At 38.9% G+C, this 17979-nt stretch overlaps 1 protein-coding gene across 2 annotated transcripts in view; it reads right to left on the reverse strand.

The window, feature by feature from the left end:
* SLC11A2 (solute carrier family 11 member 2) overlaps positions 1 to 17979 on the reverse strand; it is a 72767-nt gene that overhangs the window by 50561 nt on the left and 4227 nt on the right. Inside the window, exon 1 of one of the 2 annotated variants that reach the window (XM_087710543.1) lies at positions 10465 to 10569. The exons of the other annotated variant lie outside the window; for it this stretch is intronic. The gene's annotated coding sequence lies outside the window, so the exon portion shown is untranslated. Of the gene's footprint in view, positions 1 to 10464; positions 10570 to 17979 lie in introns of those variants that run through there. 2 annotated transcript variants of the gene reach the window in all.

Here is a 17979-nt window from a genome sequence, read left to right on the forward strand (position 1 = left end):
ATTATTTCTTGCCCAACCATGACAAATACCACTTCCCAAAAATATTACCAGAGACAAAAGTGCAGTTACTTGAAGGGTGATTTATAGAACCTATTGTGATTATACAGATACATAAATCCAAGAGATAAGTAGACATCTAGTCACCATCAAAATGTTTCTTTAGAAACTGAGACAATTGGTTCAAGTAAAACTCTTTTTTCTTCCTCCAGCAAAAGTTTATCTCTCTGCAAATGCAAAAAAAGGACAATCTAAGGGGAAAAGGGGAGGGAGACACACACACACACAGGCAAATGGATAATGGGTTTTCAGAGTTAATGAATAATTTCTTGAAGCTTTACTTATATTTTATGTTCCTATTCTAGAGAAAGAATGCAGTCAAATGCTTCTGTAATGTAAAATATGGCCATAACTTCTGGCAGTTACCTGTATTGTATAAAAATGTAGTTGTTCAAGAAATGTTGAAATTACCCTGTTTTTTTTAAAGGGGAAAAAAGTAAGGAGGCTGGAACTGAAAAATATGGGCTTGCTTTTCTTTAAAATTCTTTTAATTACTTGTAAAGCTTTATGACACAAAAGTGTTTATTTTATAACAGTTATCTCACTAGGTTACATGATATATTACAAAGCATGTTTTCTCAGAAAAGTCAGACTATTTGGGACAGGCAATTCTGAGATTATGCTCCCCTCCCTAGCAAAGATATAACTCCTTTATGTGTGACTACAGTATATATACATACACACACACACACACACACACACACACACACACAGCGACAATCATTTGCTTTTCTGTTGTTTTCTGGTTTTAATTTCTTGTTTGCCTCGCAGTTTCAGTAGTCAGATAAGAGGATGGAGAGAGGGGGAGGGAAGGGCAGGGGAGAGAGAGACAGACAAGCCCTGTGCGCCTGTGTGTGGGTGGGTGTGGGTGTGGGTGTGGGTGTGTGGGTGTGGGTGTGTGTGTGTGTGTGTGTGTGTGAGAGAGAGAGAGAGAGAGAGAGAGAGAGAGAGAGAGAGAGAGAGAGAGAGAGAGAGAGAGAGAGAGAGAGAGAGAGAGAGAGAGAGAGAGAGAGAGAATACAGATTTCCTCCAGCAAAAAGGCTGTAAGTCTCTGCAGAAATTTAATACACCAAAAAGAAAATGGTAAATTCCAAAAAAATTTCAGAAATCCAACCAAATTACCAAATTACTGAGAACTACTCATGCTATTATATGTATTTTAGAAATGGGCCCAACCAACAGAGATTTGTCTAATTTGGTACACAGGAATTATTATTTTTAATAAAACTAACTTGGGTAATAAAAAAAATCTTGATCTTTACATTGCTTGATACCATATTAACTTTTTCAGAACAATTTTCCTACTGGATTCCTCAGGGAGGACGATTCCAAGACCAAATTTTTCTTAACCTAAACCTTGACAAAATATCTAGCCTGACAAAATGAACTTTTAACTCTTTTCAAATGATCTGTTTGCTCTTCATTAATCTTTCCCCAGAACAAACTCCTTCTTCCTAATGACATGCATACCTCAGGCCTGCCATAACCCTGATGAATATAGAGTGAGGGTTTCTTTGAGACAAGAGGAAACCAGCAGGCAGATGTGTTTAGTTTTATGTGTTAGGATTAATGGGGATCTCAGACTAAAAACCTTGTCAAGGAAGCATGTGACTTTCAATTAACATTTCTTGATTTTACTATCATGGTTGAACAACCTTATTTCAGTGTGGGAAACCCTCTTCCTCCTAGAGAATGAAATATTGGGGGGGGGATATTAAAAGAGGCAGTATATTTCCTCAAAGGAGAAATGGAGAAACATGTTCTTAAAGGCAGAAAGCAGCTCCAATCTTCCTGTCATAGGAAAACAGCTTCAAGCAGAAGTTTGAAGAGGCTGTTTTTTTGGAATGGAGATTGTCTATCCAATCAGAAAGATTAGGCCAATCTATTCAGAAGCAAAGAGCAAACAGAGACTCCAAACACAATTAGGCAAACTGAAAAGCTGGGACAAACACTTAGGATTTGCATTTCCCCTTTTGCCTGAAGACTCAGCCATGATCCCATAGGAATCTGGCAACAGCCATTAAAATATTAAAGGACACCTTCTTACACAGGAACAGGCATCTCAATCACAAAGCCCCAAAGAATGTATAAAAGCCCATCCCAGAAACATGCTTCCAACCTTCACTAAAGTTTCTGGCTTCCAAATAAATAGAGACCTTCTTTCCATGCAGCCTGCCTCCATTTTATTTTCAGGGTCTTTTTCCAGTCTTGGAACCAGATCGGATTTTTCTTCCAACATCAGTTTGCAATATTACTATGTAGAGTGGAGAGTGGACTAATTATCTGCACCACTTTTGATACTCTTCAAGTTTTGTTTAACGTCAGTCCAAACCAGAAGTTGGCAAGACTTTCGCTACTATGGGACAGATTCAAGAAACTGCTTAGGAAGGTCTAAAATGTTAGCAAAATACTTATTACTTTGACCTGAGGAACAACACAATAATTATTTAACATATTACTGTTTTAGTTTTTATGGTCACCTTATGGTAATTATCACCATAACATTCCTTAGTTTAAGAATGCAGTTTGATTAAGGTAGACTTGAGTCACTATTCCCAGTTACCTTTCTGGCTGTCCTAGAAATCAAATTAAATGTGGAAAATGTTTCAAAACAGGCTATGTTGTTTTCAGGAGACGGGGGGGGGGGGGTTGTAATAGGGATAAAGGAAAGGATGTAAATATAAAATTCTTGGCATTATTGGAGGAGCAAAATCAGTATAATAGTATAAATACATTCTTGGTGTATCACAGAAGTTGTCCACAGTAGTGACAGTTTGGGATGTCCTAGAAATTCAATAAATAAATTTAGTCTAATCAAACCACTGTTTTTCAACATTGGCAACTTTAAGATGTGTGAACTTTTGGCTGGGGAATTCAGGAAGTTGACGTCCACTCATTTTAACGTTGGCAAGGTTGAGAAACACTGCATTAAAGTAAACTAGTAAGTAAAAACTTTGAAACCTTTCCTCACAGAATTTCTAATTTTGAGTACTTAGGTGCATCTCGTTCTAACTGTACAGTATCCTTTTATAAATCAGGCCAATCAGAAAGATAAACAGGATCTGAGCGGTAATGGCAGCATAGATCATTACAAAGGTAGTGTATTGATTTTTTAAAAAAACAACGAATTATTTTAAACTTCTTTTCTGAAAATACTACTATATTGTCTTTTTATTTCCCTCTGAAGTTGAGAATTTTATCGACTAACCCATAATTCCAAGATTTCTTTCCTGAACTCCTACTGTCAATGAAATGCAAGCAAGAGCTTAAAAGGTTTCCTTGCTTAGTGTCATATGAGCAAGTGGCCCCACTGTTAGACGTGCCATTTTACACCTCTTGCTGGCACAAATTTTAGCTACCTTTAAAAATCCTCTATAAAGGTGAGTGCAATTAAAGGAGTGGAAAAATATGAGCCATAAAGCTGTCTAAAGATTACTGTTCTTTAAATTTGTTACTCTTTGATTTGGTTCTGGAACAAAAGGGTGTGAAGTCGCATACCCAGGATTGTTTTTGTACATATATAAAGGTTATACATGCACAAGAAGCACCATCTTGCAAATGATAATGATACCCTGAAGGGTTTTTTTTTTTTTTTTTGCTGTTTCAACTGATTATCTATCTAACCTCGTTGACCAATTCACAGTAATTATCCATGGATGTAATTTTCATTCCTGAAACTCAAAATTAATTGAAGAAGTTTGGGCACAGAAGCCAGTGATCTGTGGAAAGCATCAAAAGCCTGTGGGCTATCACAAAACTATAGGTTCCCACCCCCCAATTAATTTTCCATACTGACAATTACAGAAAAGAAAGGAATGACATACCAGCTTATAAAACAAAAATCAAATACAAGCAGGAAAACAGAAATCTGGCCCTGACCTTTGTTTTTGTTTTTTAATAGAAAGAGAGGCAATTACATTTGAATTGTCCCCTCAAAAAAGCTCAGAATCATGAATGGCCAGACCTGAGTTCTTTATATATCCCTTTGTTTAACCATTTTTACCAATGAGTTTGATACACTGAGCTTGTTGACCAGAAGGTCAGCAGTCCAGTGGTTCGAATCCCTAGTGCTGTGTAATGGAGTGAGCTCCCACTAATTGTCCCAGCTTCTCCCAACCTAGCAGTTCGAAAGCATGTAAAAATGCAAGAAGAAAAATAGGGACCACTTTGGTAGGAAGGTAACAGCATTCCATGCGCATTTGGCGTTTAGTCATGCCGGTCACATGACCATAGAAATGTCTTCAGACAGCGCTGGCTCTTCGGCTTTGAAACGGAGATGAGCACCACCCCCTAGAGTTGGGAACGACTAGCACATATGTGCGAGGGGAACCTTTACCTTTACCAATCTAGCACAGTAGGTTAGAGGTGATTAGAAATTGAATAAGGATAAGGCAGCTTTGGTTTTGACCTCTGCCTCTTCCCAAGTCAGCAATTCTCAATTTAACTTCTCAACTCCAGTGCTGAGCTATAAAGGTTACCACTGTAAGACAGAATGTGGTCTATACATATCGATCCAAATGTAACTCCCACTGAATTCAATCATTTAACTTAAGGTATTTCAAAGTTAAGTGGATTAAACTTTTAAAAACTTTTTAAAAGTTTTTTTTTTTTTACTAAAGGTAGAAACTTTAGATAATAGTCGCTAGAATACTTATAATGGAACTTGTTATTGAACTCAGCAGATGTAGCACCCTCTTTACATACAGACCATTCCAAAGAATGAATGTCACACATCTACTGGAACAAGCTATAATATGAAACACACATCTGCTGAACATCAAAAACATAAATCAACTCAAGGCAAAAATGTTCATTCTAGCAGTAAAATATAAACCCATCACTGTCAACCTTTGCAAAGCTTGGTTATCCAATACCTTCTGAACCTAGCCAAATACAACATTATGCTCACAATTTAACATATTCCTTTGAGATAAGTATGATCAGCTATGTACATTCTCTCCTGTTCTAATTATATACCAAACAAAGTCTTCATTTTGTGGTTGTATGGTTTAGCAACCATTTGCAGTTATGACAGTGATGAAAGAGTAACTTTACAACCAATCTTTGCACATACAACCTTCATAGGTCTGTAAAGCAGAAGTAGTAAGATTTTAAGCACACTAATGGTTTCAATTAGCAACCACTTCACAATGACCAAGTTTCTACCGTTTCCCCCGAAAATAAGACAGGATCTTATTTTCTTTTGGCCCCCAAAATAAGCACTTGGCCTTATTTTCGGGAAGGTCTTATTATTTTTGAAGTGCAGGAGGCGGCGAGTGTGGTCACCTCATGGCTGCTGCTGCTGGGTTGCAATATTTCAGGGAGGGCTTATTTTCAGGGGAGGGTTTATTTTAGTGCATGCACTCAAAAGCCCAATTGGGCTTATTAACTGGGAAGATCTTCTGTTCGGGGAAACAGGGTACTCCCAACTGTATTCACTAAATGAGGACTTGCTCTCCTCAATCTACTCTGCAGCATGTAGGCTAAACTGAAAATAATTTAAAAGTCTGCCTAAATGGGCTCCTAACACAGCACAAATTAAAACTGTCATATTTTCCATTCCCTACACACATATGTAATGGGTGGAATTTTATACATCTAGTTTATGGAGACCAATATTGTCAATAGTACCTATAAAGGAAGTTACTTTCTAACAAGGGAAAGAGGATGGCAAAAATCCTTTAAAATTAAAACATAACCTTTGCTAAATGGCTTGTAATTTTTTTTAGAAGACGCTACTTGAGCAGAACTGGCTTAAAATGCTTTCTCAGTTAGTCAAAAATTAAATGCTGCTTTCCTTCACTCCCACTTACGTGTTAAAGTGTGGTTTCTTCTTCGGAAAGAAAACCAGACCTCACATTTATAGGCCACAATAAGTTTTGCAAACTTACTAAAAAGATAGACAGTCAAATCTATTTGTGAGCTGAGCCAGCAAACACTGTTTAGGTATTATTCACTCCTCAGATAAAACCAGCCCCATGGCACGCCACAACACACAAACGGTTCTTATATAAAAGCAGCCGTGGTCTCTATACTAGCCCTCTTTATGTTTGAAATAAAGCTCAAATTATTTAACAAGCCAACTTTCCTGATTCTGTAGATGAAGCCAAAATTTATAGTCTAAATCAGTGCCCCCACCCACCAACCTTTTGGGCACCAGGGACCAGTTCCATGGAGAGAGGGTTCATCATGGACTGGAGGGGGTGTGGTTTTGTGAGCTGCCTGTGTTGTGTTCTGAGCAGGCTCAGCATGTTCAGTTTTGGCGGGAACGCAGCTAACAGCTGATTGGTGGAGCCATCTGACAGCTCATATAAAAGTGAGCAGCTGTACTTTTACGGAATAAACTTGTTAGCCTTATTCCTGCCTGAGCCTCAGTTATTCTGGCACCCACACTGAGTTCAGAGTATTGAACAGCCTGTTTCCTGCAAATGGGGTTTCACTTGTTTCCATGACCTGGTTTCTGGCATGCTGCGGATCGCTGCTGGTCACAGACCAGGGGTTGGGGACCTCTGGTCTAAAAGATCTAGACGGCATCAAATTAGAGAAGGGTGTGATAAAAGTTTGCATACAGTAAATGGGTAGTGATTCTCCAAACGCTACTGAATTTGCAGATATTCCCAGGATCCTGTGCCTTCATGGTCAATGACAAGCCATGGTGGGAGGCGCCATAACACATATTGAAAGAGGTCATTTGCAATGCTGCTTAACTGAAAGAGGAACACTATAACATTTACAAGTTTTTCCAGAGGGTAAGGTAATTCTTGGCGTTTTATAAGGCTTAAAACAAACAATATCACAGTAAGAAAACCAAATGCACCTGGAAACAGGTGTTTTGTAATCAGTGTTTCCTAGTGCCAAGAGTATCAGGACAAGTGTCATCTTTGTGCAATAACAAACAGTATGGTTTCTTCACATTTAGAATCCCCTTGTGCTGCCGTAATTCAAAATATTGACTAGTGATTTTGCTGGTTTCTCAATATCACATAAGATTCAGCTTCAACTTTGGGGGAAAAATGCAAGGTAGAATAAACATTTATTAAACTGAATTGTTCAACTCTTGCCTTAATAAGTGAAAAGACGAGATGGCACCATGATGCCACAGACATCCAGCCAATCGTTTACACCCAGTTGGCTTGAACTGCTACATGAAGGGGATGAAATACCTACCTTGGTGCTATCCATACATCTTGGGTTGTAGCTCCCAAGAGAGAGCCAAAGTCTATACTGGCTAGTTATTTGGAGTACTACAGTCCCCGATATACATAGGGGGCACCAGATTGGGAAAAGCTCAGTGAGTTCAGCTGAATCTCTTAAAAAAAAAGAGAGCAAATTTCTGAGCAAAACATGCCAAAGGATCCTTCTGATTGCTGGTCTGTCTGTAACATATAAAATACTGCATGCCATCTGTCGCTCCCTAAACAGGCTGGGATTGCTGGATTTAAAATCTGCCTTCTCCCTTGTGAAATTACCTTGTCATAAAGATATTGGCTCTGCCCCATTGACAGATAGTTTGCGCAAATAGTTTGTTTGGTTTGCGCATAGTATACTCATGGAATTAAAGGGCTGGAAAGGGCCAGAGGCTGCTGAGTCTGACCTTTTACTCAGGGCAAAGCATCCCAGATCAAAAGCATGCTCTCTGCAGCTTCATCCAAATGATTAATTAATACCTACCACCATTTTATTTATTTAACAATTAGCTCTGGATTGCAAATAAAGACATCCCCCACCCAATCCCCAAAAAAGATTATGAACTTGAGTTTGATGAGAAAACACTGATTAGAGTACTGTTTAGTGCCACCAGAAAATACTGGTTAGAGTACTATTTTTGAGACCCCCTATATATCCAATTAATAGTCATACCATTCATCTCACTATCTTGCTAATTATTATGTCATTGAGTCTTTTGTTAAATGTTTGGAGTCAAGGTATCAGTGGTTGGTTTCCAATTTTTTTAATTACTGGTTCACTCGTGCGCGGGACTCTTCTCCACATGCGCAGAAGCGTCTGGTGGGTGGGCGGAGCCTCCCACTGCTACTACTGATTCACCTGATCCAGGCCGAACTGGGAGCAACCCACCTCTGTAAGGTATATTGTATTGACAACTTCCCCATAATTTATTAAGAATTCTATCCAATCAAAAATTGCCTTTTGTGGGATAGGTTTTATTTTATTAAACAAATTTATAAAGCTGCCCATCTCACAGATGGTGACTCCAGGTGACTTACAACTTTTAAAAAAATCCACAATCTAAAACCCCTAAACCCAGTGACAAAAAAGTTTGGTAAGTGCCTGGCCTAAGGGCATAAAGTGAGATTTATACTGGAACAGAGATTTGAAGTTGGGTCCTTTTAACGCTATCCTAATATTCCAACCTCTGCACCATGCTTAGTTTTCAACACGTTCCAATAGCCATCTTATCATAACCAGCAGCCTACATGAATTTTCACAGAACAGTAGCCAGGCAGATAGTATGCAATTCTTGGTACTCACTAAACTTGGATGCATCCAACTTTTACTGCTAACATTTCGGTTGACTTGCAATGTCAAGTCTTCAGGGCTGTTCTTATAATTATACATTTTGTCTGCAATAGTGGCAAATAATATAAATTTTGTCTTATTTAAAAGAGACAATTGAGAAATGAAGCTCACAGTCCCAGAATTTAAATTTCACTTGAGATATAGTCCTTATAATGGGGGAGGGGACATACTCCAATGATCAGGTTTGTTTTTTTCCTGCCTGGGTTCCTATGTTTCATCTTACCCTATAAAATAATTGCTCAGGGATAATTGTAAGGGAACTACCAGTAATTATATTTCAACTCTGCCCATTAGAACCAGACAATACCTCCATCAGAGTACCTGGCTAGCAGAACCACATAGAAATATACCTATCGCAAAACCACTTTGCAAAGTGGAAATTTAACACATACACAAACATTCCCTTTCGGATTATTTCACCGTCAGTCTTACAGCACTGCAGAAAAAGTCTACCTTTGCAGGAAAAATGTATCCTAAATGGCTAAGAAGAATGCACTGGATCACAGTTAAATCTTTTTTTTAAGTCCCCCTTTGCATTGTATATCCAACAGGGGTTATTATCAAATGCTTTTAGGAGACTTGCAAAGCAGCACCCAAAAGTTATGATCATTGTCTGCTTGTCCTAGGACTTGATATTCAAACAGAAATTGCCTCCTTTATCATACTTCAGATTTTAGCTGTTGAGTGAGAAAGCAATTCCCTATGTACAAGAGCCTTATAAATGAGACCTGTCAGTTTAATAGACAGATTCAAGATCCAATCGGGACTATCTTTACCCTGGAATAAACTGCATTGCAACACTAACTTGTATACAGATGTACAAGATTTGTAATGGGTCACAGAACGTCATCTACAAACATCCTAAAGGTCTTTCCCAGAGTGCTCCATGTCTTCCTAGCTGACTACAAAACCTGCGATGGATTCCCTTCTCCAACTGCTTTGATGACTAGGAATATTGGTCAAGAGCGTGGAATGGAGCCTTCCAATACATCCAATACTAAAGGGGTTAATTTACACGTCATTTTCAACAGAGCAGGAAACATTTTCTCCGGTCATAGTGCCCTGCAGTTTTATTTAATTTGGCAAAAGCGTCTTTCATCCCTTCCTCCATAGATATATATCCCTTATACAGATCCTGCCTGGCAAACTCCAGTCGCATCAGCCGTCTTCCCTTTTCTAACTGGGTGGATTGAAAGAAAGAAAAAAGAGGCAAGCAAAAGTCTTGACCTTCTCTTCAAATAGAGCAGTCATTTACATCGCTCCTCTCCTCATTGCTCCCTTTTGGAGATAATTACATTAGCGATTGGGAACACACAGCCCGGGGGAGGAGTAATTATCCCAAGTTACATTTTAGAAGGTCGTACAAACGGGGGACTTGCGTACGACAGATCACCCTGATAAATCTTCACAAAGAACAGATAAAGGCACTTCAAAAAATAACATGCAATACAAAACTTCTCCCCGCCCTGGAAAATAATTCCTCTAAAGAGTTTCAAGCCATCTCCCAAAATGGGATATTGAGCCACACAGAAAACGGTGCGATCGTGCTCACTATTGTATAACCAGAGAGTAAAGCAGTCCCATAACACCGGGCTGATGGCGTTTTGAAAACCTCACCCGCTTATATTCAGTAAGTACGGAGATGTTTATGATATTAGCAACCTACGTCCTTTAGAGGTCTTACTCTGCCCCTTGCATTCAAGCCTCTCTTGACCCTTTGTACATTTCAAATATTCGCGCAAGTTGCGTTCCCCGTCATGCCGGCAATACCGATTCACCCACCCAGCCGCCCCTCTCTTCCGCAAAACAGCCACCGCTTCATTCGTTCGTTCCTTCGTGAAAATGCAGTCACCGCCGCCACCTCCTCACCTCGATCAGAGACGCCCCGCCGGCAGCCACGCGTGCCCCATTTCTCCAGTCCAGGACAGCAACTCGGCCCCTCCTTCTGAGAGCTCTATGAGCCCAGAGGAGACAAGAGGGGCTCCGCGAAGGCGACACAGCGCCTCTTAGTGCAACTCCGCCACAGTGACAGCCACGGAGTTCAAGGAGGCTCCTGCCATTTGGTGCCCTCCCAATGTTTGGGATTTCAACTCTTTTTTTTTTAATGCTTTTGTAGATCCAGTTTGTTGTACTGATTAAGGGAACAGGCCAGAGTAGTACATAAAATTATCTGCTACAATGTCCTACCAGTCAATGAATACTTCAACTTCAACCACCACAACACACCAGCACACAATAGATACAAACTTATGGTAAACCGGTCCAAACTTGATTGTAGAAAATATGACTTCGGCAACAGAGCGGTCAATGCCTGGAATGCACTTCCTAACACTGGTTTCTTCCCCAAACCCCCAAAACTTTAATCTTAGACTGTCTACTGTCGACCTCACCTCATTCCTAAGAGGTCTTTAAGGGGCGTGCATAAGCGCATCAACATGCCCACAGTCCCTGTCCTAATATTCCCTTGTATTCCTATTCATTTCATGTATTCATAATAATGTTCATACTTATATCTGTTATCTAATTCATGCTTGACTAAATCAATCAATCAATCAATCAATCAATCAATCAATCAATAAGGGACCCTGAGGCAGTGATCTCTCTCCCCTCTCTCTCTCCCTCTCTCTCTATCTCTGCCCTAGGAATCAAACAGTGGCAAAACATTTCTGAAAAACCTTGCCAAGAAAACTGCAGGGAATGGAACAGGGAGTCTCTAGAAGCCAACACTGACTAAGCAGCACAAACAAACAAATAAACATGATAGAGGTGATAGTCCTCAACCTATGACCACAATTGAGCCCAACATTTCTGTTACTAAGCGAGAGATTTGTTGAGGGAGTTTTGCCCCGTTTTACAACCTTCCTTGTCACACATGTTTAGTGAATCACTGCAGTTGTTATTAATACGGTTGTTAAATGAATCCGGCTTCTTCATTGACTTGGCTTGTCAGAAGATTGAAAAAGGAGATCACTGCAATGTCAAATATGAGTCAGTTGCCAAACATCATCTGAATTTTGATAATATGGACCATGCGAACGCTGCAATGGTAAAAAATGTGAAAAACAGTCATAAGTCACTTTTTTTAGTGTTGCCATAACTTCGAACAGTCACTTACCAAACTGTTGTACTACCTGTATTTATCTAGTACAGTTGCATTGGGAAGGCTCACCAAGTTGGGGAAAAAATGGGATACTATGACATACTGTAATGTATTTAAAAATAAGCTCCCTTACAACTTTGAAGTAACCAAGATGGAAACAAAGACTATTTTTCTTGGTTTAGGGCAGAGCTGAAATTCAGCAGGTTCTAACAGGTTCTGGAGAACCGGTAGCAGAAATTTTGAGTAGTTCGGAGAACCAGCAAATACCATCTCTGGTTGGCCCAAGTGTGGGGTGGGAATGGAGATTTTGCGGTATCCTTCCCCTGCCATGCCACAAAACTGGTAGTAAAAACATTTGAATTTCACCACTGATTTAGGACACATTTTTTCCCTTCACGGAGCTGGGGTGAGCATGGCTTTTGTGTGCCGCATCTGGCCCATGGGCCACCAGTTTGACTTCCCTGGTTTATGGTGTCCTGGAAGAATGAATATAGATTGATTTGGATTCTAAAGGGAGCACTTCCATGAAAGAAAAATAGCATTCACTTAAATGAAAACTAACACATAGAATTCACTCTATGTTAACTATAACCTCTTCGTGATTCTCCATCCACCTTCAATTTTTCATGCTCTTCCAGTCTGCTTTTTACGCCACCAAACATTTATTCAATGCTAGGCTTTTTAATACCCAGAAAAAGGGTCATTTTGGGGGGACTCAGGAAGTACACCTTTTCAGTCGTAACACCTGCCCTCTGGAATAGTATCCTCCCCAACCTTCTTCACAAGATTTGTGTGGCTCCCAACTTTATAACATTATGGACATTAATAAAAACGTGTTTCTCTCAGGTCTTGTGATAGAACAGTTGTGGATCACTTTTTAGTTCAGCTTTTGTTCTTTTGGTTGATCATATTGTCTTTTCCATATATTATTTATTTTATCTGTAAGTCACCAGGGTCTCAAAACTAGAATAAATAGCCCCCAGACAGAAAACCCCAAACTTACCTTGAAGACAGCAATTCATATCTATTGGCAGCCTATTCAGTTGCTCATTTTGATCAGAATATTATTAAGCACTTTTGTCTTTTCCTCATACAAATATATAGTATTTCATTTATAACTTCAATTGTTAATCATGCAACAATCATAGTACCTCAAAATGTTCAATGGAAGTATTGCAGTAATAGGGGGGAAAGTAATTACAATTTAATAAAATTAGAATAATCAGTTAAAATTTAATAATTTTAAGCTCTTGTTTTTTCTCTAAGTAAAATAAAATACTTTTCAGCTCCTGCTCAGTTCCTGTTGACTTCACAGACATGGCCACAAGTTTCCTGGCTTCAGTACGGAAGCATTTTGCTTTGTTTTGGAATATTTTCCACAGCCTGCTCTGATGTTTTCTATTCCCACTCAAAACACTAATCCAACCCTGTTCCCTTTCTATACCCCCACAAAATCAGTCAAGCACTGTGATGTATTGAGGACTTCACAAAAAAGAAGGATGGTGAAGCCATGCATTTAATAATGCTGCATGCATTGATTTATTTGTGCCTCATATTTTTCCATATAATTAAGACAATGCAGGTTAACTTCCAGTTTCATGGTTACAGACCAGATTAAACTTTAGAAAATGTGCTTTGTTATATTCTGCACATTACCTCCAACCAGTGAATTATCAGAAGCACATTACCAAAAAGACATGTCCTAATATCTAACTCTGGGTCAAGAGGCAGAAACTGTTAAATACAAAGAAACATGGATCAACATACTTAAGAGAAAATTTAAACAATGTTATGCAGAAGTGAATAATTTTTTAACATTCTTATTCTATTAGTCTCTTGTGAAGTCAAAATGCATCAAGCCCAATTTTCCACCAGATCATAGTTTACCAGAGACCCCCTCTTCCTAAAGTATTTTTCTGCAAGCAACTCACAGGCTGTTTAGAGCAATTTAACTAACCTAAATATCATAGTAAAAGCAGATCGACCAAGCAAAACTAATAACTATGGCCAACTAGCTACCAGAAAGCTACTATTTCATTTTGAGTTCCTATTTGTTTGCAATCCAAGCAACTATTAATACATACCCAATTCACAGTTCTCTGGGCAATATTTTAGACTCATTATGCCCAAAGGATGTTAGCTCTTGAACAACAGCTCTAAGAGAAAGGACAATCACGTAATCCACCATATATATATAAATATCCACACTTGGCAATGACTTTTTTAGGGTTGGCTTTCTCAGTAATGTGCATGTTCATTACAATGATTTCAAAGGAACCAATTATACCTTAGCTTTTGCTTTTGCCTTTTTTTTTTAAAGATATAGCACCAAAATTGCTAGCATGGACAAGTAATCCTGAAAATAATTATTCAGATGACTCACAATTAATGGAAAATTAATTAGGCACATGAAACCTTGATCTTAAGTCTCTGCACTGATTAAGGATCCTGGCCTAGGGTGCAGCAGGAAAATTCTCAGCAAATTAGTGATATGAAAGAATTTAAACTGTCATTTGTGAAAATTAAAGTACAGTAGCTTTTCAGAGTATCATAATATATCATGAACTCTGCCCTAGACGTATGTTTGAGGATGGAAATTTTTTTAAATGAGATATCAAAGCATGGCAACCTGGCATATTTTCCACCATTGGCATATTTTCGATTGTCACATTTTCCATTCCATTGTTATGTGCAACCCAGATTAGCACCTTGTCAATCAATACAATATAATTTATATGACAAATCAATACTGATTTGAATGATCCATGAAGATTAGTTTTTCCCAATGAGCTGACTTGAACATTTTGAAATTTCTCCTGTTTTCCATGTGTTAATTCATGATAAAAAGGGGCTGAGTATACAATACAATACAATAAGGTATCACAGAACAACGAAGTGTCCATATGCACAGGTGTCATACGCAGATAGAACTATAAATTATAGGGTGGCTGACGGGTGAAATTCAGCAGGTTTCTGGAGAAAGTTTAGCGGAAATTTTGAGTAGCTCAGAGAACCGGCAAATACAATCTCTGGCTGGGATGGGAATGGAGATTTTTGCAGTATCCTTCTCCTGCCACGCCCACCAAGCCATGCCCAAAAAACCAGTAGTAAAAAAAAATGATGGTGCCTGACTCCATCATACTTCTTGTAGTATACAATATACATTTAAAGCAATATAAATACAAACAATGCAAAATGCAGACAACCAAAAATATAACACAGAATTCTCACAAAACAATTACAGCTAGTCCTCAACTTACAACAGTTCATTTAGTGACCATTCAAAGTTACAACAGCACTGAAAAATGTGACTTTTTCACAGTTACAACCTTTGCAGCATCTCCATAATCCTGCTTTGCAACTGGTTCATATTTATCACCGTTGCTGTGTCCCAAGGTCTTGTGATCACCTTTTGTGATCTGACAAGCAAAGTCAGTGGGGAAGCCAGATTCACTTAACCAAGTTACTAACTTATCAGCTGCAGTGATTCACTTAACAACGGTGGCAAGAAAGGTGGCAAGAAACGCTGAAGGTACATGGAACTTCCCACCAAAGGTGGTCCCTATTTTTCTACTTGCATTTTTACATGCTTTCGAACTGCTAGGTTGGCAGAAGCTGGGACAAGTAACGGGTGGTCACTCTGTTACATGGCACTAGGGTTTCGAACTACTGACCTTTCTGATTGACAAGCTCAGCTTCTTAGCCACTGAAACACCACGTCCCTGCCTAGAAGCATATTCACCCTAATAAGAAAAGAAAAGAATAAAAAGAATAATAAAAAGGAAAAAAAAAAGAGAAATGGGTAAACTATACAAGCACAATAACAATCTGCTGCTCCTGGGTGTTAGAAATGAGACTCCCAGTTACTGATTAAATCCTTTTTTGCCACTATAGTACTTTCCCTTTACTCCAGGACTACTCAAAGATTACCATCAGGTTCTGAAATCACATTTCTAGTTCTTTTAACATGCTGGAAAGTAATCCATCCAATTTCAGAAACATAAAGCAGCAAGGTGTTCCCTTACCAATTCCTCACCTCTTTTGATCTGCATTTTTCTTCTACCACCCCATGATGCAGCTGCTGACAGATTGGGCCACCTTTTGCTCAAAAACAGATACAAAACAGGAATTCAGTACTTTAGCCTCTTCCTTGTTGCCCATAACCATCTCACAAAGCTCTGCAACCATTGGGCTTGCTTAACTTTCTGTTATGATGCAAGAACTCTTATTTATTATTTCTGACATTTCTGAGCTTTCGCTTCCCAATCCCATCTTTATAATTTTGACTGTTCCTTGGTATTTTGCTTTTGTTATGTGTTGTCGTTCTCACCAAAGGAATTAATTAATTGGCATACATTTGTATGTTGTCTCTGATGATCATTCTAAGGTCTGCTTAATGCCAGCAACATGGTGCCCCAATAGCAAACCCTTAGCTATTTTGTGAGATGGAGAAAACTCAGCTTTCACATGAAAGGCAGTTGTTTATTTCAGTGATATGTACCATTGCAATGTTGCTTCTGATCAGGTTGTGTCCTTTTATAAAATAGAAGATTTTAATAGCGTAGAGTAGTAGCCACTTTGTTCAACTGTGTACAGGTAGTTCTTGACTTACTACAGTTCATTTAGGGGCCGTTCAAAATTATAACAGCACTGAAAAGAGTGACTTATGACTGGTTTTCACATGACTCTTGCAGCATCTCCATGGTCACGTGGTCAAGATTCAGACACGTGGCAACTGACTCATTTATGATGGTTGCAGTGCAGTGGTAGGATTCAAATTTTTTTACTACTGGTTCTGTGGGCGTGGCTTGCTGGGCGGGGCATGGCTTGGTAGGCGGGGCAGGGGAAGGATACTGTAAAATCTCCATTTCTTCCTGATCAGCTGGGACTCGGGAGGCATAGAATAGATGGGAGCGGGGCCAATCAGAGGTGGTATTTACTGATTCTCCGAACTACTCAAAATCTCGGCTACTGGTTCTCCAGAACTGGTCGGAACCTGCTGAATACCACCTTTGTTGCCCTGTCTTGGGATCATGTGAACATCTTTTGCCATCTTTTGACAAGCAAAATCAATGGGGAAGCCAGATTCACTAAACAACCAAGTCACTAACTTAGCTACTGCAGCGATTCACTTAACAACTGTGGCAAGAAAGGTCATAAAATAGGGCAAAACTCACTTAACATAGCAACAGAAATTTTGGGCTCAGTTGTGGTCTTAAGTCAAGGGCTATCTGTATAATTAAATTAAAAACATATTACAGGTAGCAGCAATTTGGTGCATGTTTAATCAATCAGAATAGAGCTGGAAGGGCTCTTGGAAGTCTTCTAGTCCAGTCCCCTGCTCAAACTGGAGGCCCTACCATTTCAGACAGGTGATTGCCAATCTCTTCTTAAAAACATCCAGTGTTGAAGCACCTACAGCTTCTTAGGGCAAGCAATTCCACTGGTTAATTGTTCTCACTGTTAGGAAGTTTCTCCTTAGTGTTTATATGTAAACTATAAAACCATTATTAAATAAATTATAGGCATAATATAATAAAACAGATAAGATAGCCCCAGTCAAAATACTGTATGGATTGACCATGCTGTAATCCATGGTTAACTCAAGTGATCCTCATTGACTGAATCAATGCGACTGCCTTGATTTGCACAGCACAGCTGAATAGGGTGGAGATATTACTAAGGAATAAATCAAGTAAAGTGCTTAGGAGTAGCAGTATCTTTGAATTGAACCTTAAACCGTAATATTTCTTTTTCATGCTGATGTTAGCTCATTTGTGACATAAATAAACCAGTGACATAGTGATTTTTTTTTACAACTAAGCTAAAAATTACTATTAGAAAAGAGGGAACACCGAAACAAGGAAGTAAGATTTTTCTTCAGACTTTCTTTGACTCAGCAGTTCTTGCAATTTCAGCAAAGTCATGAAACTAGAATGTATTACAACCACAACTGACCCCAAAATTTCTGTGGTTAAGCAAGACAGTTGTTAAGTGAATTTTACCCCATTTTACAACTTCCTTGCCATAATTATTAAGCAGTTGTTAAGTTAGTAACACAATTGTTATGTGAATCTGGCTTCCTTATTGACTTTGCTTGTCAGAAGGTCGCAAAAGATGATTGCATGATCCTGGGACGCTGCAACCATCATAAATAAGTGCCAGTTGCCAACCATCCAAATTGTGATCATATGACCATGGGGATGCTGCAACAGTCACAAGGGTGAAAAATGATCTGAAGTCACTTTTTTTCAGTGCTGTGTAACTTCGAAGGGTCATTAAAC

The sequence above is a fragment of the Thamnophis sirtalis genome, unplaced genomic scaffold (genome assembly GCF_051295495.1).
Source record: "Thamnophis sirtalis isolate CommonGarterSnake01/CBP01778 unplaced genomic scaffold, rThaSir2_p1.2 scaffold_3, whole genome shotgun sequence".
Lineage (NCBI taxonomy): Eukaryota > Metazoa > Chordata > Lepidosauria > Squamata > Natricidae > Thamnophis > Thamnophis sirtalis.